Here is a 22,637-nt window from a genome sequence, read left to right as displayed (position 1 = left end):
AATGAGACTGTTAAAGTTGTAAAGGAGTTTTGCTATTTGGGGAGCAAAATAATTGATGATGGTCGAAGTAGAGAGGATATCAAATGTAGACTGGCAATGGCAAGGAAAGCGTTTCTGAAGAAGAGAAATTTGTTAACATTGAGTATTGATTTAAGTGTCAGGAAGTAGTTTCTGAAAGTATTTGTATGGAGTGTAGCCATCCATGTATGGAAGAGAAACATGGACGATAAATAGTTTAGACAAGAAGAGAATAGAAACTTTTGAAATGTGGTGCTACTTAACAATGCTGAAGATTAGATGGGTAGATCATGTAACAAACGAGGAGGTACTGAGTAGAGATGTGGAGAAGACGAATTTGTGGCACAACTTGACCAGAAGAAGGGATCCGTTGGTAGGACACGTTCTGAGGCATCTAGTGATCACCAATTCAGTAATGGAGGGAAAAATGTGGAGGTTAAAAGTCGTAGAGGTAAACCAAGAGCTGAATACACTAAGCAGACTCAGAAGGATGTAGGTTGCAGTAGTTACAGAGATGAAGAAGCTTGCACTGGATAGAGTAACATGGAGGGCTGCATCAAATCAGTCTTCGGACTGAATACCACAACAACAACATGGTATTTTCAGGTGTTATAATCTTTATAAGGTCTCATATTGCTATATTTCATTCTTACATCCGTTGTAGTTGCTACATTGTATTATTGTGTTTATTCTTCACGAGGATTTGGTGCATTCCCGTAGATGACACTGACCTTAGAATCATTCGAAACACAGAAATTCCGAACACCATGAGGATCGCGTCAAGGCGAATAGCGACATTTCTTCGTATGAATCTCATTCGGGAAAGAAACGTCGTTAACAGTGCTGAAGTGTTCAGTTAGTTTACCATACATAGAATTAGCAGACTAGTAAGAACAACGTCACTTTAATATACATTGTAAAACATTCGTGTCGTAATCTTTTCCGGACGTGAGTAGATAAATGGAAAACGCGAATAAAAATAATAATCGTGCTTCGAACACGGTGCGCAGTGCAGTAAGAGGCGCACAAAGAACCTCGAAAACTTGGACCGTCGTTTTCTCAGAAACGGCCGAATATCCACGGATAAGCCGAGACAAGTGTTCGCTTACTTTGACCCCTCTTCCACCGAGCGAAGTTTCTGGGAAGTAGGTTTATGGCACTGGCAGTGTTCTCCTCGTACGAAACACGCTAGCTCGAGTTCTCAACGTTGTATCCACTAACCAGTTCGCAGTTGGTGACACCTTGTCTGTAAATCCTGCTCGGACTACGCTTCTATTCGTCAGAGCCGGGCGAGGAATGCTGCTGATGGATCTGAACGGATCCGTAGCCGCCCATCTGGCCACAGAGTTGTGCCGAGTACACCTCGTCATCACTCTCTGTGCAGTAATTGCACGGCAGCCGACTGTCCGTGAGGTGTGTCGGTTTGAGGCTCCCGTGTCCCCCATGCGAGTAATCCGACCTCTCTCAAAGTCCCAAAAATAGCTACACGCGCACTTCCTCGGGGGATGCTGCGTTGCGAACGCTACTTAAAAAGTTCCAGTAATAGGAGACGTACCCAGTTGACACCACGTACTCATACCATTGCTCATCTGTAGGAATGCTTTCCCTGTAATCAAAGTAAGCTTGCATACAGTCGATAGTCTCTTCAAAATACTTCACAGGCATGGTTTTACTGGAGTATCACCTCGGTAGCGTTCGGTCAAAGTGTTCGTGGAGGAAGGCTTTCCACTGCCGTCAGAGTATAAAGCACCTTACCATATCGTGCTGCATTTTTTCCGCCGTTATAAACGAAAATTCCGCGAGCGGTGTACGATGCAGTGCTGAGATCTGCAATCTGGAAACGAGAAATTTTTGCACAAAGTTTGCATGAAAGGTACATCCAGTTCTTGTGCAAACGGCTAGCTGACTTCCGTGTCAGCTTTTCCTGCAGTTATTAATGGGGCAATCGTGGAAAAAGTCTTTCCATTTGACGGCGGTCTGGTCTCACTGTACGAAGACAACATGTTTTGTTCAATTTATCAGGCATTTTCAGCGAATATAAAGAGGAGAGCGTGTATTATTGTGTCCAGTCTTCGTTTGGTGCTTAATACACAGCCTGAAAAAGAAAGTACAGCACGCAGGAGGCGAGTAGGAAACGAACTGAAACTGTACACCACATTGAATTTATACTGAAGCGCCACAGAAAGTGGTGTAGGAATGCGCATTCGAATACAGATATATGTAAACAGGCATAATACGGTGCTGCGGTCGGCACCGCCTATGTAAGACAAGTGTCTGCCACAGTTGTTAGATCGATTGCTGCTCGTAGTCGTACAATGGCAGGTTATCAAGATTTAAAAGAATTTGAACGTGGTGTTACACGCGGCGCACGGCGACGGGACACACCACCTCCGAAGTAGCGATGGAGTGGGGATTTTCCCGTACGACCATTTCACGAGTGTACCGTGAATATCAGGAATCGGGTAAAATTACGCATATCAGACATCGCAGCGGCCGGAAGGAGATCTTGCAAGAACAGGACCAACGACGACTGAAGAGAATCGTTCAACGTGACAGAAGTGCAACACTTCCGAAAATTGCTGCAGATATCGATGCTGGGTCATCAACAAGTGTCAGCGTGCGAAACATCAACTAAACATCATCGATATGGGCTTTCGGAGCCGAAAGTCCACTCGTGTATCCTTGATCACTGCACGACACAAAGTTTTACGCCTCACCTGGGCCCGTCAACACCGACATTGGAACTGATGATGACTGGAAACATGTTGCCTGGTCGGACGACTCTCGTTCCAAATTGTGTCGAGCAGATGGATGTGTATGGGAATGGAGATAACCTCATGAATCCATGGACCCTGCATGTCAAGAGGGGACTGTTCAAGCTGGTGGAGGCTTTATTATGGTGTTGGGCGTGTGCAGTTGGAGTGATACGGGACTCCTGTTACGTCTACATACGACTCTGACAGGTGACACGTACGTAAGCATCCTGTCTGATCACCTGCATCCATTCATGTCCATTGTGCATTCAGACGGACTTTAGCAAATCCAGCAGGACAATGCGACACCCCTCACGTCCAGAATTGCTACAGGGTGGCTCCAGGAGCACTTTTCTGAGTTTAAACACTTCCGCTGGCCACCAAACTCCCCAGACACGGACATTATTGAGCATATCTCGGAAGCGTTGCAACGTCATGTTCAGAAGAGATCTCCCTCCCCTCGTACTCTGACGGCTTTATGGACAGCCCTGTAGGATTCGTGGTGTCAGTTCCCTCCAGCACTATTTCAAACTTCAGTCGAATCCATGCCCCGCCACGTTGCGGCACTTCTGCGTCCTCGCGGGAGCCCTAGATGATATTAAGCAGGTGTACCAGTTTCTCCGGCTCTTCAATGTACCTTAAGGATCACTTTTTTATTCAGTCATATGTCTCCCATTCCCACATAACCTCACAAAAAAGGTTAGAAGGTATTATACCCGGTGAACGTGGTGGAATGTCGAACCTTTTCTACCGATCCATCAGGCCCGAAAGATTTCATCCTATAATTGGCGAACAAATAATCCACAGTGTGGCGTCATGTTGGTGCAACACTGCTTATGATTGAAATTTTTGGAAGTGACCTGTAACGTAAAGTTACAACATGCCTAGGCAAACTGCTGCCGTAATGGTAGACTCACTGAAAAAGAACGGTCCATTAAGTTTTTTGTACTTAAAGTCACATCACAAATTCAGTTTTGAGCTCTCTCTTACCGCTGTACAGCGATAACTGAGACGTACGACTCCGAGATCCTGACATTATGCCAGTTTACTTTCCTGGAGATGTGAAAAGTTGCTTCATTGGAAATGTAAAATCAGCACGTCTGAGCCTATGATCTAGCTGCGAATGTTGTAGGAGTTGCACTCAGTATGCGTGAAGGCGCAGCCGTTTGTGTAAAATGTTCTCCGCAGTGTGGACGCGTCGATACACGCAGAAACGTTGAAATGGTGTCATTACACCGCGTCTACAGCTTGTTGCCCTGTTAACAACACTGCGAGTCTCTGCAAACTTTTCACACCGTCCTCTGATGCACTTCACATGAAGTCATAAACACATTGCACTTTCCCCTGCATAGATACGGTCGTTACAGCAGCACTCCGGTCACGCTACTCGTAAGCACAGAGGGTCAGCAAACGATCATACCAGAAGAGCGACATTTCCACATCTTCATTCGCGATACACAGCGTTTAGCTAGCTAATCAAACAACTCTGGAAACTGTAACTTCACCGAGACGGAAAACCCTACTGCATTCAGAATCATTGAAATGCTCGTACCGATACGATCGGAAGAAAAATCTTATCTTTTCGTCAGTGAAATAAGCAGTGAGATTTATTGAATTCGTTGACCTTCTAGCCAAGGAATTTACAGCGCTTGATAAAGAGACTGAATTCTTAGAATCGCCATGATAGCAGAATCTCCTGAAAGTCCGCTGTATGTTAGACTCCAGGAGTTGGCGGGAAACTTCAGCTGCCTAATATTACACTAATCACTCTTATATCGGGAATGGGAGACAGTATTCCGCTCATAAGATCTACAACGGAAATGCGGAATCTTTGCTCTCTGCTGTTGCGAGCATTAGGCGCAGTGTCTGCCATCGACTGTTGGATTGAATCACATAGCTGGATAGTGTCATTCGCAATTTCATTCACGTATCAACTGGAAATCGCCGGTCTTATGAAAACTGGTTTACCGCACCGATGCGACCTGGCTCCATTGCTTTTCAGAATCTATACTGATGACAATTTTATACACGTAGACAACAGTGCCATTACAAGCTCTGAGACCATCGAAAAGAAACTACCAGAAAGCCTTTTAACACCTGGCTGTCTTCTACAAAGAGAACAGAGTCAAACCTAACCCACAAAAAAAAAGCACAGTACTGCACACGAATTCAAATACTTAAAATGCTTCCGTAGCTCAGATGGTAGATCACTTGCCCGCGAAAGGCAAAGGTCCCGAGTTCGAGTCTCGGTCAGGCACACAGTTTTAATCTGCCAGGAAGTTTCATATCGTCCTGTATCACACACAGTTCAGGGCTAACGGCTTTACCGCAGTGGTAACACCGGTTCCCGTCAGATCACCGAAGTTAAGCGCTGTCGGGCTGGGCTAGTACTTGGATGGGTGACCATCAGGTCTGCCGAGCGCTGTTGGCAAGTGGGCTGCACTCAGCCCTTGTGAAGCAAACTGAGGAGCTGCTTGATAGAGAAGCAGCGGCTCCGCTCTCGTAAACTGACATACGGCCGGGAGAGCGGTGTGCTGACCACGTGCCCCTCCGTATCCGCATCCAGTGGCGCCTGTGGGATGAGGATGACATGGCGGCCGGTCGGTAACATTGGGCCTTCCAAGGCCTCTCCATAGTTCAACATCAGCCAGCTACGCTGCTCTTTGAATGATTTTTATTTTATAAATCAGTCACGATGACCCTATTGTGATCTATTGTGATCATGAGGTGCTCTTGCATATAATATCGTTCCTGCCGTATCATGTCTCGTAATTATTAGTTTCTCCTTAGGTGTACGTTGCAGACATGCTTTCGTCGGTTTTTATGTACGCTCATTTTCTCTCGAGCGACTGTCATGCAAACTGTCAAGAGAAAATTGGCACAAGTAAAAACCTACTCAAGTCAGACATATGTCTCCAACGTACATCTAAGGAGAAACTAATAATTATGAAACGACAGGACATGGCACTGGGTAAAAAGACCAAACAAATTGTAACTTTTCTGATGATACTTTGAGGCCGCTGTATTAAGACCATCACTTACGTATGTATTTACAGAGCATCTGATGATGGCAATATGCCGAAATGGCCGCGTCGCGAGTGGTTTATAAAATAAAAACCATTTAAAGAGCAGTGTAGCTGGCTGATATTCATAATAATCATGTCATTAGAGGACGTATTTTGCACTACGTTCTCCAAAGAACAAAAGTTCCTTAAAAATGGTTCAAATGGCTCTGAGCACTATGGGACTTAACATCTGAGGTCATCAGTCCCCTAGAACTTAGAACTACTTAAACCTAACTAACCTAAGGAGACCATACACATCCATGCCCGAGGCAGCATTCGGACCTGCGACCGTAGCGGTCACGCGTTTCCAGACTGTAGCGCCTAGAACCGCACAGCCACACCGGCCGGCGTTTCTTAAAAGAGAGTGCAAATTACACTACTGGCCATTAAAATTGATAAACCAAGAAGAAATGCAGATGATAAACGGGTATTCATTGGACAAATATATTATACCAGAACTGACATGTGATTACATTTTCACGCATTTTGGGTACATAGATCCTGAGAAATCAGTACCCAGAACAACCACCTCTGGCCATAATATCGGCCGTGATACACCTGGGCATTGAGTCAAACAGAGCTTGGATGGCATGTACAGGTTCAGCTGTCTATGCAGCTTGAACACGATACCACAGTTCATCAAGAGTAGTGACTGGCGTATTGTGACGAGCCAGTTGCTCGGCCACCATTGATCAGACGTTTTCAGTTGGTGAGAGATCTGGAAAATGTGTTGGACCGGGCAGCAGTCGACCATTTTCTGTATCCAGAAAGGCCCGTACAGGACCTGCAACATGCGGTCGTGCATTATCCTGCTGAGATGTAGGGTTTCGGAGGGATCAAATGAAAGGTAGAGCCACGGGTCGTAACACATCTGAAATGTAACGTCCACTGTTCAAAGTACCGTTAGTGCGAACAAGAAGTGACCGGTACGTGTAGCCAGTGGCACTCCATACCATCACGGCGGGTGATATGCCAGAATGGCGATGACGAATACACGCTTCCAATGTGCGTTCACAGCGATGTCACCAAACACGAATACGACCATCATATGCTGTAAACATAACCTGGATTCATCCGAAAAAATGACGTTTTGCCATTTGTGCACGCAGGTTCGTCGTTGAGTACACCATGGCAGGCGCTCATGTCTGTGATGCAGTGTCAAGGCTAACCGCAGGCATGGTCTCCGAGCTGATAGTCCATGCTGCTGCAAACGTCGACAAACTGTTCGTGCAGATGGTTCTTGTGTTGCAAACGTCCCCATCTATTGACTCGGGGATCGAGACGTGGGTGCACGATCCGTTACAGCCATGCGGATAAGATGCCTGTCATCTCGACTGCTAGTGATACGAGGCCGTTGGGATCCAGCATGGCGTTCCGTATTACCCTCCTGAACCCACCGATTCCATATTCTGCTAACAGTAATTGGATCTCGACCAAGGCGAGCAGTAATGTCGCGGTACGATAAACCGCAATCGCGATATGCTACAATCCGACCTTTATCAAAGCCGGAAACGTGATGGTACGCAATTTTCCTCCTTACACGAGGCATTTGAATCAAACGCCGGTCAACTGTTTCTGTATGAGAAATCGGTTGGAAACTTCCCTCATGTCTCACGTTGTAGGTGTGGCCACCAGCGCCAGCCTTGTACGAATGCTCTGAAAAGCTAATCATTTGCATATCACAGCATCTTCTTCCTGTCGCTTAAATTTCGCGTCTGCAGCACGTCATCTTCGTGGTGTAGAGATTTTAATGGCCAGTAGTGTACATAGTTTAGTTCTTTAAAGAGTCGGCTGTGAGGCGTTACTCGTAAGGTACGAAGTCCTCCGTAGAATCGGCGAAGGAAGCAATATGTAGGAAAAACTGCCTAGAAGACCGGACAGGCAGACTGATTGGAATGTATCAAAAAAATAATTGAGGACGTTGGGTTTGAGTGGTTTTTCTGAAACGTATGAGAAGAAATGCGAGAGAGTGGAAATGAGAGAGAAATGGTGGTAAGGGGGGGGGGAGGGGATGAAATTGGTAGAGGGCTGCGATAGGAAGGTAGTACAGTGTTAGGGGTGTGAGTTCTGTACGACCGGACAGGGAGCTATACGATTCCACGCGCAGCCGGGTCCCCACGGAAAACCGCAGCGAGAACGCTGCCACCGTCTCATTCCTCGCGTTAATAGCCTTCCGTTTACCTGTGGGAGAGCGCAGCGCCAGATTACCGGAGCACGCTCCGCTGAACACGGAGATGGCTGCGCCGGAGGGAATGAAATCTATTGAAAAGCAGCCGGCTTGGAGCCGTATGTCTAGGCGGTCGACTAGAGAAACACAAGCGTTTATCAGGAAGCGGTTTGTCGGGAGCAGTGGACGGTGTGATTGTTGTAGCTTCTACAAAGGGTGGAACCACCGTACCGCGTAATCGACAAGCCATTGATTTGAATTGCGCATGTTTACGTTAGCACCTGTTCTCCGTTAATCAAATTGCAGCGACTGGTATTTGCTGCAACGCTGTGGGGGTTCTCGTTTCTTAAAAATAAAAAATAAAGAAAAAGATTGGATTCAATCCCGAGCGCTCAAGTTCATATAGTTAGTTACATATATAGAAGAGGAAAGGTGCCTAATATGAGACACTTTTGTAAACCCATTTGAAAGACCTAAAAGTAAATGCAATTGTATTTTTTAGGATTGTAATAAGATCTTGCATTATCTAATTTAATCATACAGTTATCGTATTTGCAATAATAAACAATCTTTCAGAGTAGTTATTAAATCTTCACAAACAAGGCATTTCGTAGAAATGAGATCAAGGTTTTCTAATATGAGACAGTAATAATATTTTGCTGTAATTATTTTATTACATAATAATGACATATGAAAATAAAATTTCTACACGTTCATTCATTTCTGTTATCCTTCACTCATTTCACACTACTTAGGTTTATATTTACAGCATCCGGGGCAAACAAAATTGTCTTCTGGAACAGCGCAATCTTCGTGAGCCCAGCGATAACATTTCGTGCACTGTGCCCACTTCTCCCCGTGTTTGCCTTCAGGAAAGCGCCCAGTACAGAACAGACACTCTGCGTCATCGTCATCACTGCTGTCTGAATCCCCACTGTCATCAAGATGGACATCGGATGCTGAGTCTCTAGACGATTCTTCTGCTGTAAGTCTACGATTTGAAGATTTTCCACTCCTCCCAAAATAACTTTCTGGCTGCTTTCTTAGCTTCAGCCTCTGGTTCTTTTTCTGTTTCGATTCTTGCAATTGCTTCACATAAGGAGTTGAAGTTAGTAAAGCAGCAGAGCACGAACGCGATGTTTGACCTGTTTGCCTAACTCCAGGTGGTTTTGCGATGTGTGGGGGAGGTCTGATGTCTGACGTCTGCCGGGCTGACAGCTTTACCATCTCCATCAGTAGTTTCATTTTCGTTTTTGGCATCTCTTTCTTGAAGAGCGTCAGCATGGCGATGAATTGAAAATTCATGTTCCCTAAAGATGTTTCTGTTGCATGCGATGAGACCTGTTTTTCTAAAGGCATTCAGAGATGCTTCAATTGTTGCTGCTAGGCTGTAAGCTGCCCCAAATAACCTGGCTACTAATAATGGGATGATAACACGACCTGGGTTACTCGCCAACCACGTTTCTATCTCTTGGGCATAGTAGGTTTTCAAAGGCCCCATAAATCCGACGTCAAGTGGCTGCATTTTATGCGTTGAGTGAGGTGGCAAACATACAATATGAACATTCTTTTCACGTGCTTTAGCTAACAAATCGAGATTCTTTGTGTGGGAATAATGCCCATCAAGAATCAAAATGACAGGGTCATTTGAAGATGGCTTTACGTGACTCACAAAATGATCAAACCACTGAGTAAAAATGTGAGTTTGTATCCAGCCACTTGGATGACTACAATACTGCAATAAATGATGAAATATTGTTCTCTCATGATAGTATTGCGTAAATTACATATAAAAAATCGTGAGAGAACCAGTTCCCCAATATGCGATAGGTATCGTAATATGCGACACTCGCGTGTTTGGATCCCCATACTATCGCATATTAGGAATTTCGCCATCTTACACAAAGAATCACGTAGGCCTACTTGCTAACAACGTTCGTCGGAAAATGAACCTAATTGTCAATAATTATAGGTAATACCGTTACAAATAACAACAATAAAAGATTGCAGTAATATCCACTCACCTCTAAGCCGAAATATTGTCTCAACACCGATGTCGCAAAAACTCCAACCTCAAGAAATTTTGTATGAACCTCTACGTACTGTGTCCGACTCAACTACGGCTTCCTACTCGCTGTGTCGTCGTCTGACACACAACAGACGTGTTTAAGAAACTCTCCACCAGAGTGCAACCCCTAACATGAGCACAGCTGGGGTGTCTCATATTAGGGAACTATCGCCCAATAGGCACCTTTCCTCTACATATAGTCTGTCTCGGATAACCAGCCCTGTAAGGGACTTAAAATAAAAATCCGCTGTAAGAAATAATTTAGCAATGTAGAAATCGTTACTTGAGCCCTAGAATAGGGAGAAGCTAGTTTCAGCCGATCGTTACTGGAAAGCGACATCAAAATGGCGCAGCATGTCCGCCGGCTGCTTTCGAGTGCTCTTTTCACTTTGCAGCAATTTAAGCTGTGCTCGTATGCTCTTGCTAAACTAAACCCTCGAAAATCGCGACATATTCGGAAATAAACTGCCAGATATTTGTGACAAGCAAGCAGTAGTTTAATCTTTCGGTTTTTTAATCACACTGAGGTCAGAAAACCAAACAAACTCAGCCCTCAGAGAGCGCTTTTATATGTAAATAACGTCGACTACTGCAGTACATACTTTCATTAAATTAATAACAAAGTCGCAAAACCTTTTACAAACACGAAGGTGAAAAAAATTGAATGTAGCAGGAGGCGAAACAACTTTTCGTAGCTCTATGCCATTATTCACTAAAGTATGCTGAAATCTGCAGTTTCTTATCTTATGTTGTCCTGGATTTTATGACCACCGATATGGCATTAAATCCGATTTTATTGTAATAAATAGTACCAAGAGTAATTTGTTTGTGCTAAATCTTCAATGCGCTGTTGCCGTGAAACCGCAGGACGATGTGGCCGAGCGGTTCTAGGCGCTTCATCCCGGAACCGCACTGCTGCTACCGTCGCAGGTTCGAATCCTGCCTCGGGCATGGATGTGTGTGGTGTCCTTAGGTTAGTTAGGTTTAAGTAGTTCTAAGTTCTAGTGGACTGATGATCTCAGATGTTAAGTCCCATACTGCCCAGAGCCATTTGAACCATTTTGAACCTCATTACTTACGTAATCTACCCACCTATCTTCAGCATTCTTCTTTAGCATCATTAAAGATCGTTTCCTGATTTCAGGCTATAAAGCTTAGTACAGTTATCTGCGTTGCTAAAATAATCCATATATAGCACTCATAAGTGCTGGAAAATTTTCCTGGAAACTCAGGCCTGTTGAATGAGATGTATTGTCGGATTTGCAGTAAGTGTCTCTACGACATTGACTGGATACGTAAACGCTGGTTTGCACAGCAGTGAAAAGTCTGAGTAAAACGTAAATGAAATGAAGCATTCAGATTTCTGATCATCCCATCATTCGTCGGATCACAGGAGATTTTTTAAAATTGGTACAATAGAACTATCACAGTTTTCGCCCTAGTGTTGAAACAGTCCGTCTCGTTCTCCAGAAATCATCGAGCATACCATGTAACAAGCTCTTTGAGCGCAGAAACTGCATTGTAGTGTGTCTTTGCGGCCGCCCGTTGAAGATTGGAAAGACAGCAAGCTTAGACAGGTGGAGGTCGTCATCCAGCTTAGATAGAGACCGCTGTCAGTAAACGTATGTACGATTAGTTCCCTGCTCGCCGGGTGCGGCAAGAAGGCATCCATAGCGCGTTCTCCTTGCAGAGCTGCAACCCGCCCATCTCACCGTTGAGGCGGGACAGTTGTCTGCATGGCGCGAGTGCAAAATACACTACGTCCTTAATCCTAGCAGTACCGACGCGTCTTCCATCGTCCACCATAAAAAATTTGAAAAACAACAAAATTAGGTGATTGTTGTTGTAATTTTAAAGATATTCTGATGTGTAAGTAGGGTCCAGAACATATTACCAAATCAACGCACTTTCAGTAACGTGTACCCTGGCAGGGAGAGATACTTTACGCCCACCATAAAAAATTTTTAAATCCGAAATTCATTTACTGGTGTTGAATTTTTAAAGAGATACTGATTTGTAAGTAAAATCCTGAACCTAAAATATTGTACATGATACTCGTTGGAGAAAGAGATATCTACTACAGAGATTTAAATAAACGGCTTAAGTTTAGCTGAAAAATTTTAAACATTTGTGGAATCTGGCAGAAAAATTCATCAAAACCAATAATTATTTTTTAGAGTTTTAAAATGTAAAATAACTGGCTACGTAACAATGCTTTCAAAAGGTGGGCACAACGTACGCCCCCTCCCTCCCCGCCATTGGTATTGCGAGGGTTAAAGATTATGAGAAATGAAACCGGAAACATAACACTCTATAGCAATGTATGTCCGAAAAATTATTTGACTTTTGCAACCATCGTACGGGTGAGAAACTTTTCATTTTATCTGATTAGGGCCATCAAGGCCGTCTCTTACATCGGAACAGTACTTCACACATACAGTACCTTTTTTTTTTACATCATAATTACCTAAGAAATATCAGTTTTAGTATGACAAATAGTTTTAAAACCATAGGAGTGTCTGAAGTGGCAATGTGAGTAGAAAACTGCTGCGGAAGCAAAGGGAACTTCACAGCAAACATAAACATAGCCAAAGCCTTGCAGACGAACAAAAATTACGCGAAGCGAAATGTGTGAGGAGGGCTATGCGAGAGGCGTTCAATGAATTCGAAAGTAAACTTCTATGTACTGACTTGGCAGAAAATCCTAAGAAATTTTGGTCTTATGTCAAAGCGGTAGGTGGATCAAAACAAAATGTCCAGACACTCTGTGACCAAAATGGTACGGAAACAGAGGCTGACAGACTAAAGGCCGAAATACTAAATGTCTTTTTCCAAAGTTGTTTCACAGAGGAAGATTGCACTGTAGTTCCTTCTCTAGATTGTCGCACAGATGACAAAATGGTAGATATCGAAATGACGACAGAGGGATAGAGAAACAATTAAAATCGCTCAAGAGGAAAGGCCTCTGGACCTGATGGGATACCAGTTCAATTTTACACAGAGTACGCGAAGGAACTTGCCCCCCTTCTTGCAGCGGTGTACCGTAGGTCTCTAGAAGAGCGTAGCGTTCCAAAGGATTGGAAAAGGGCACAGGTCATCCCCGTTTTCAAGAAGGGACGTCGAACAGATGTGCAGAACTATAGACCTATATCTCTAACGTCGATCAGTTTTAGAATTTTGGAACACGTATTATGTTCGAGTATAATGACTTTTCTGGAGACTAGGAATCTACTCTGTATGAATCAGCATGGGTTTCGAAAAAGACGGTCATGTGAAACCCAGCTCGCGCTATTCGTCCACGAGACTCAGAGGGCCATAGACACGGGTTCACAGGTAGATGCCGTGTTTCTTGACTTCCGCAAGGCGTTCGATACAGTTCCCCACAGTCGTTTAATGAATAAAGTAAGAGCATATGGACTACCAGACCAATTGTGTGATTGGATTGAGGAGTTCCTAGGTAACAGGACGCAGCATGTTATTCTCAATGGAGAGAAGTCTTCCGAAGTAAGAGTGATTTCAGGTGTGCCGCAGGGGAGTGTCATAGGACCGTTGCTATTCACAATATACATAAATGACCTGGTGGATGACATCGGAAGTTCACTGAGGCTTTTTGCAGATGATGCTGTGGTGTATCGAGAGGTTGTAACAATGGAAAATTGTACTGAAATGCGGGAGGATCTGCAGCGAATTGACCCATGGTGCAGGGAATGGCAACTGAATCTCAATGTAGACAAGTGTAATGTGCTGCAAATACATAGAAAGACAGATCCCTTATCATTTAGCTACAAAATAGCAGGTCAGCAACTGGAAGCAGTTAATTCCATAAATTATCTCGGAGTATGCACTAGGAGTGATTTAAAACGGAATGATCATATAAAGTTGATCGTCGGTAAAGCAGATGCCAGACTGAGATTCATTGGAAGAATCCTAAGGAAATGCAATCCGAAAACAAAGGAAGTAGGTTACAGTACACTTGTTCGCCCACTGCTTGAATACTGCTCAGCAGTGTGGGATCCGTACCAGGTGGGGTTGATAGAAGAGATAGAGAAGATCCAATGGAGAGCAGCGCGCTTCGTTACAGGATCATTTAGTAATCGCGAAAGCGTTACGGAGATGATAAATTCCAGTGGAAGACTCTGCAGGAGAGACGCTCAGTAGCTCGGTACGGGCTTTTGTTGAAGTTTCGAGAACATACCTTCACCGAGGAGTCAAGCAGTATATTGCTCCCTCCTACGTATATCTCGCGAAGAGACCATGAGGATAAAATCAGAGAGATTAGAGCCCACACAGAGGCATACCGACAATCCTTCTTTCCACGAACAATACGAGACTGGAATAGAAGGGAGAAGCGATAGAGGTACTGAAGGTACCCTCCGCCACACACCGTCAGGTGGCTTGCGGAGTATGGATGTAGATGTAGATGTAGATGTAATACTGTGAACTGATAAACTTAATACCGGCAGTACTTGTAGTAGTAGTAGTAGTACTACTACTACTACTACTACTACTGCAGCTGCTGCCACGATAGTAGTAATAATGATGATGATGATGACAATAATAATGATAGTGACAGACATAAAAAGAACTTCTTGGTGTAGACAATAATGTTTTCTGATACAAAGAGTTCTGGGGAAAGGAAATTTAAGGAGACTGTACCAGATAGGAATACTATAAAATAAGGAAGATCTGGTTGGAAAGGAGGATGTACAAGGGTAACGAGTGCTCACAGGGACAATGGTAATCCGTAGTGTTACTTTAGCAGATATGTCATTAACAGTATTCTGAAACTGGAGACGTCATTCACGTCTCTAATATGACGCAGGTTATTATTCCAGAGTCGAGTTCTACGTCTATATCTGCTACTGAGGTCATCGACAACGCGGCTGAATGATGGGGTGGGACAGGAAAAAATTTTGCCCTAAAGGGAACGTGTGTTTCTACATTGTTGTTCAGACAAAAGTGTTAATGTCAAGGAGGGATATGAGAGACAGAGTTCGTTGATAAGACAGTAGAGAAGATAGAAGGCACGGAAATCTCTGTGGTCGTCTGCATGCAGCCAGGATAGCTATTCAAAGTTTTTGTACAAGTTTCTTCTTCAGGTCTAAAGGGAAGAGCTTTTTATATTTTTGCAGGACACAGAGATGCTGACGCCTTGTTGAACACTGCAGTTATATACTCAGTCCAATTTAGAGTTTCCTCTATTAATACTTCTAGAATCTTTGTTAAAGGAGAAGTTTGTATATGTCCTATTTAGGGTTAAAGATCGTAGGGATTCCCGATATTTCGGGATAATGAGCTTAGATACCAACCAGTTCTGCTTGGGTTTTGAACGGGTTGAGCTTTAACCCTATATCGTGCGGCGAATTTAAAGTGCTCTCAAGTCAGTATTGAGATACTCGATAGACGTCTTCAGGTTTATTGATTATGCACTTGGATGCAACTGGCTGTTATGAGCGTACATGTGGTATTTGCGATAGGACAAAACTATTGACCCATCACTGATGTACAATAAAAAGAGTGTAATACCTAAAACCGAACCCTGGAGGACGCCAGATTCTACCTGCTTCCGTTGTGACTTTATGCAGCTGGAGATGACCCGTTGCTGACGAGACGTCAGGCATGAGGGAAACCGTTGCACTGCGCTTGGCGAGAAAGTTAGGCTGCTAAGTTTAGCAAGTAAAACATTGACGTTGACACTGCCACAGACTTTGCTGAAATCTAAGAAGCACATGATGCTTGCCTCTTGTACATCCATGGCAAGCTTCACGTTATGTGTTACCTTTAGGAAGGCAGTTGCTGTCCCGCAGTGTTTACGGAATACTGATTGGTATTCGTCTAGTACGTTGTTTGTAGTTAGGTAGTTTGTTAGCCAGTCGTGGACTATATATTCTAAGGCTTATATATTAAGTTGGGCCTAATGAAAGCCCTACTGGAGAGTGGAGAATGTTTAACGTATCTGTCCAAGCAGTTCATTGTAATACTCGGAAGAGCCAAAGAAACTGGTACAGCTGCCTATATCGAGTAGGGCCCCCGCTGCGAGCACACGAAAGTGCCGCAATACGACGTGGCGTGGACTCGACTGATGTCTGAGGTAGAGCTGGAGGGAACTGACACCGTGAATCCTACAGCGCTGCCTACAATTCCGTAAGAGTACGAGGGGGGGTGGAAATCTCTTCTGAACAGCACGTTGCAACGGATCCCCAGATTTGCTAAGTAATGTTTGTGTGTGGGGAGTTAGGTGGCCGCCGGCCGCGGTAGTCTAGCGGTTCTAGGCGCGCAGTCCGGAACCGCGCGACCGCTACGGTCGCAGGTTCGCATCCTGCCTCGGGGATGGATGTGTGTGATGTCCTTAGATTAGTTAGGTTTAAGTAGTTCTAAGTTCTAGGGGACTGATGACCACATATGTTAAGTCCCATAGTGCTCAGAGCCATTTGAACCATTTTTTAGTTAGGTGGCCAGCGGAAGTGTTTAAACTCCGAAGAGTGTCCTTGGAGCCACTCTGTAACAATACTGGACGTGTGGGGTGTCGCATTGTCCTGCTGAAATTACGCAAGTCCGTCGGAATGCACAAAGGACATGAATGGATGCAGGTGATAAGACAGAACGCTTACGTATGTGTCACCTGTCACAGTCTTATCTAGACATATCAGGCGTCCCATATCACTCCAGCTGCACACGCCACCCACGATTACAGAGCCTCCACCAGCTTTGACAGTCCTCTGCTGACAAGCAGAGTCCACGGAATCACGAGGTTGTCTCCATACCCGTACAGCTCCATCCGTACGAGACTTCCGACCACGCAGCAGGTTTCCACTCATCAATTGTCCAATATCGGTGTTGAGTGGCCCAGGCGAGGAGTAAAACTTTGTGTCGTGGAGCATCAAGGGTACACGAGTGGGCCTTCGGCTTCGAAAGCCATATCTATGATGTTTCGTCGAATGGTTTACACGCTGACTTGTCGACGGCCCAGCATTGAAATCTGCAGCAATTTTCGGAAGTGTTGCACTTCTGTCACGTTGAACGATTCTCCTCAATCGTCGTTGGTTCCGTTCTTGCAGGATCTTTTTCCGGCCGCAGCGGTGTCTGAGATTTGATGTCTTATCGGATTCCTAATATTGACGGTACACTCGTGAAATTGTCGTACGGGAAAATCCCCACTTCGTCGCTGCCTCGGAGGTGCTGTGGTCCGTCGCTCGTGCGCCGACTGTAACACAATGTTCAATCTCACTTAAATCTTTATAACCTGGCTTTGTAGCAGTATTGACCGATCTAACAACTGCACCAGACACTTGTCTTACGTTGGTCTGTTTACATATCTTTGTATTTGAATGCGGATGCCTATACCAGTTTCTTTGGCGCTTCAGTGTATACCACAAGCGAAATTAAAAGAAGATTTGTTGGTTGCACATGGCATTTGAAAAACGATGTTCGATGTCAACTTCGAATCAAAAATGGCTAGGTGAGAGGGAGGCTGTGGTATCGTCAAGGAGGTTGTTACTAGCTTATTAGTCGTCAGTAATAGCGGTCCTCGGAAACCGAAACTTGGTGGGATCCAATCCCGGACGGCGCACGGTGTATTTAAGTCTACCTTTAACGTAGCTCTCAGGTCTTAATGTGCTTCGTATCCCATGTTAAAGTGTACGTTCCATTTCCGCAGTAAGAATACGGGGACAGGTTAGGTGCACGCAAGTCGCCGAAGTGACCAATTCAAAAACTTGCTACGTGTCCTTTTGTTAGGGAAAAGGCTATATTAGATGCTTCAAAGAGAAGAGAGAAGGAAATAGTACCTACTGGAGATATGTTGGTGCGCTAGTAAATTTGTCGATATTGAATAATTAAATTACTTTTTCGAACATGAGAAAGAGAGAGAGAGAGAGAGAGAGAGAGAGAGAGAGAGAGAGAGAGAGTGAGGTGTGTGTGTGTGTGTGTGTGTGTGTGTGTGTGTGTGTGTGTGTGTGTGTGTGTGTGTTTGTGTAAAAATTCAACCCGCAATCTTCTGTAGTTGTTGTCCCCTGCGCAGAAAACAGCACGTAGATCGTGAGTCCGTTATCTTGAGGCTGTAATAAATTATTTGCGAGTAGCTGATATTGTAAGCATAATTAAATTTTGAACTGGTTTGTTTAAAAGTTCACCGAAGTGTTCGTTTGCCTCTTCGTTTCGCAGTTGTTTATGATTCTGTTGGTTATAAATACTTTTGAAATATGAAAGGCAAGTAAATTCACTGTTTGGTTTTTCTAATATTTATAACAGAAGTTTATGTTTTGGCGCGCTACTTGCGACCACAGCATCCAATCGCGGAGAAGGTCCTCAATTTAGGTTGTCTTTCTCACGATATCCGTACCGAACAAACCATCTGTCATCGGTACCTCATCTGTCATCGGTACCTCACGCCACATTGTAAAATGACCTTTTTTTAATAATATTATGAATATTTATACATGTGTTTGGAGAGAGAGATTGATTTTTGATTGAGATTTTTACTTTAAGTCGTAACTGGTACCTGAATTTTTGGTTGCTACCTCCTTGAATGATCAGCGTCTGCACCAGTTGGTGACGTATTGCAATTTGGAGGAAGTTATTGTTCTTTAAGGTTTAAAATACGACTCTGTTAGTTACTTGGCCGTATTGCGGATAGCTTTGAGCCCAAGTTTTCGTAGCTTTTCATACCTAAGTATGAAAGATCAAACAGCAAACTGCTTTTCATGAGAAAAGGAGATTGCTTGACACACAAACTTCCTTCAAACTACACGTCCTGCTACATCAAAATTGGTCAGTGGAGTTCAGCACCACACTATTGTACAAGAACGTAATCCAATTACTGTAATTGAGAAATTATGAGAGGTTGTTACTTATTGAATGAAAACTATAAGGAATGTATTTCTTTTCCTGTATTTTAGTGAGCTTTGTAAACTTACAATTCTGTCGATTGATAGACGGCAGCCGGCCGCGGTGGCCGTGCGGTTCTGGCGCTGCAGTCCGGAACCGCGGGACTGCTACGGTCGCAGGTTCGAATCCTGCCTCGGGCATGGGTGTGTGCGATGTCCTTAGGTTAGTTAGGTTTAAGTAGTTCTAAGTTCTAGGGGACTTATGACCTAATATGTTGAGTCCCATAGTGCTCAGAGCCATTTGAACCATTTGAACCATTTTTGATAGACGGCAACGTCAGTCAAGTTCCTCTCCGTTTCGAAAAACAAGATATTTCTAGTCCCAAAAATTTTGTACAAATAAATGTTTGGCAACTCTTACACGTACTTCACTCGGCTTAATGACTAGAATATCAGTTTTCATTAAATATAACAATACGTTCTGAGCGACGGCCTAGCAACGCGTCCTCTTTCCACAAGATAGATTAACAGTGTTTTTTTAATAAAATCAATTCTTTTTTTTTTTAAGAGTTCATACTCAAAGATTCTCTAACAGTATCGTTGCGGGGGATTGCACGCTAAAGAGTTTCTTGCTGTCCAGCTGCGCTTCACTTCACTTCAAGTACTTTTTGAATCACATTTACATTTACGGTATTTACATACATTACTGAGCTTCTCAGAATAAAATCAAGCACAAATTAGTTCAAGAAAAAAAAAGCAGTGAGACACACATAACATTACAACATTACGTCATCTTCCCGCTGCTGCCTTCTCAAGAGCTTCTTGTAGCTGAAGATGACGGCTGTAAAGACAGAAATACTACACTTTTCATACAAATTACGCGGATTTTCGTTAGTTTCTAGTGTACCGAATCAGTCCAGCAAGTTTCGAGACTGGATTAAGACAAAAAGAGAAAATTTAAGACGGTGGTATTAATGCTTTAGGTTTTCTACGAAGTCTCCATCCCCCTCGCTCTAGTTAAGTGCAACGCACAGAACGTTCATATCAAAGTGCCAGATATGTCCTTTTTTGGGATATTCTTCAACTGGCGCGTCGCATTGAAATCTGCAGCAATTTTCGGAAGGGTTGCACATCTGTCACGTTGAACGATTCTCTTCAATCGTCGTTGGTTCAGTTCTTGCAGCATCATTTTCCGGCCGTAGCGATGTCGGAGATTTGATGTTTTATCGGATTCCTAATATTCACGGTACACTCGTGATATGGTCGCTGCCTCGGAGGTGCTGTGGCCCGTCGCTCGTGCGCCGACTGTAACACCACGTTCAATCTCACCATCAGAGACCCATTCTGCACTTCGTCTTTTTGTGGTAGGTTTATATTGACGATACCAAATCTAGTCACTTTTTTTTTTCCAGGAAAGAATTGTTCGGGTGTCATTATTTACGGGACAAACTTCGCACTCACTTTTCTTGAAAACGTTTTGGACACTTGATTCAGAGGCGTTGCTCCAGCACTATTTCTGAGAGCAGCAACGACACACATTTCTACCTCACGTCCGTCACACAACGCTGCCTGATCACAAGTATCTGGTGGGCTGCACATCTGCGTCTTTCGTTTACAGTTGTTAGCTTAAGCTGCGACCGTAGTTATTGAGCTGACGTCCCTACACGCCAGGAATAAAATCAGTGTCGTAACTTTAGAACGGACGGTGTGCAAGTAAATCCTCTTGTAACAAAACTGTACGCGACAGACAAAGAAATGTGAGATATGGATCTGAACGGCCAAAGAACCATACCTCTTACTCGGCATTCGTTGGCCTGTTTAACAGAAAAGAATAAATAAAGGAAGTCAAGAAACACTGTGTTGTGTCGTGCCTGCCGCTTTAACATCATCTGCGTGGTTATAGAGAGACTGTCCACTGGCTGGAGTGCAGGTGTTTTGTCGTGCGGCCACGTGGTCAGGGGTGGCACGCGCGAGCCTCACGTGTAGAAAGGGGGCAATGCTCCTCCAAGGTCACACAGCCGGCGCTGGCCACTACACGCGGCCAGACGGGACGAAAACACACACACACACACACACACACACACACACACACACACACACACACACACACGCTGCCCCACCTCATAAGCACAAGGCCACGACAACTGCGGAAAGCCAGATTACTTGCTGTATGTGACAGCGGTGCTTTCCAGACGACGGCGCTAGCGTTGTCTGCATACGGTGGGTATTTTTCAAGTAAAATTCCGATTGTGTCGCGTAATAGGAGGCTTTCCCGTTCCATTAGCATATGAAGCACGGCAAGAGTAGCTGCCTAAAATCCTCTGTTCGCGCTGTAATTAGCCTGATCTTGTCCTCGCGGTCCCGCAAAGGATGGGGCCGCTCCACTCCCACACCAACGTGGTGACCAAACCAAAAGTTCTCTGTCACCTCCGTATGACATGTCAGTTTTTGAATCAGGAGTCACAGGATGCGGGCCGTGATGTTATCCGTGCGTCTGGCTAAGATTACTCATTAACATGGTCCATTAGGAGATAGAAAGTGGACGAAAGCGATCGAAGGGTAGCGGTTTTAAGGGCAGAGGAAAAGAAAGTGCCAAGGCAAGCGCCAAGGGATAAAAACCTCTGCGACAGTAGGATGGGTAGTAAGGGAGTAGCGGCTTGCTATCTGCGACAGTGCATGCACGGTGTCGTTATTTTAGTGCGAGGTATCGCGCATCGTTACCTTTGTCGTTGCTGGAGCTCGTTGCGGGGCTTGCTGTAGTTGCTGCGTCCCTGCAACAGTTCAAGGTCGTTGTGCATTAGTGGGCGATCGGTCATAGATCGGCTCACACACAGTGTAGGGATGTGTGTGGTTGGTTTGCGTGCTGTGTACAGTACGGTTTCCCTGCGGTTGCCTGTTTTTCGGCTGGTCGAGCATCTGGGGTTACCAGTAGTAGCTGTGTTGCAGGGGCTCGCCAGTACTGTCGTGTTAGCGTGCTATGGACGATAGATGTTTAGTTCCTAGCCAATAGTGTCTTTGGTCTGTTATGCTTCCATCTATAGTTGTGGTAGTAGTTACCCAGAGAAAGGATAAACGGGTTGCGCGAGTGTCTCGTGTTATCGTACAGTCGTGTGGAGAGTTTTTGGAATACCTGCAAGATGGTATCTAGCCGATATTCCCGGTGAAGGTCCGCGATGCGTGTGTAGCGCGGAGCGTTGCTTATGATTTTGAGTACTTTGTTTTGTATGAGCCGCAGACAGCGCAGGCAAGTGGGCGCAGCGTATCCCCAGACAGGGGCTGCGTACTTCATGAGGGGTCGAATAAGTGTCATGTACATGGACCTAGACACCCTCCTGTTCAGTGTGCTACGCCTGTTAAGCATAGGGTAGAGTTGTTTGAGCCTCGCGTTTGCTTTGTTGGTCACGTGTTAAATGTGGTCCCCCCAGAGTGTCAGACACCGAGGTATTTGACCTTCTCGCGGAAACGTATTGGGCGTGTGGGTAGTGTTATTGGGTTGCAGTGCTGATATTTGCTCTCGCGGTCCCAACGGTAGGGATACGCAGGGGTTAGTGTAGGGTAGCCTAGAGTCTTTCCATTATCACAAAAATTTATTTCGAGGTAACTATGCTAGACATAGCTGCAAGATTTGCTGTGAATGGTGGCTTAAAACTTTTTCACGGATACACTTACGTGAGAGCACTGTTTGTTGTCCGTAGATAGAGCAGTAAAATTACCGTACATTCCCTAGTACCGTCTTCAGTT

At 44.6% G+C, this 22,637-nt stretch overlaps 1 protein-coding gene and 1 pseudogene across 1 annotated transcript in view; both read left to right on the top strand.

Moving 5' to 3' along the window:
- Nucleotides 1-22,637, top strand: part of LOC126106232 (mitogen-activated protein kinase kinase kinase 10-like) — a 686,304-nt gene that overhangs the window by 400,797 nt on the left and 262,870 nt on the right. The window lies entirely within an intron of this gene.
- On the top strand, nt 5,085-5,202 carry LOC126107212 (5S ribosomal RNA; annotated as a pseudogene).

This window comes from Schistocerca cancellata, chromosome 10 (assembly GCF_023864275.1).
Source record: "Schistocerca cancellata isolate TAMUIC-IGC-003103 chromosome 10, iqSchCanc2.1, whole genome shotgun sequence".
NCBI lineage: Eukaryota > Metazoa > Arthropoda > Insecta > Orthoptera > Acrididae > Schistocerca > Schistocerca cancellata.
Note: the sequence above shows the minus strand (reverse complement) of the source record. Positions and strands in the feature narration are given on the sequence as shown.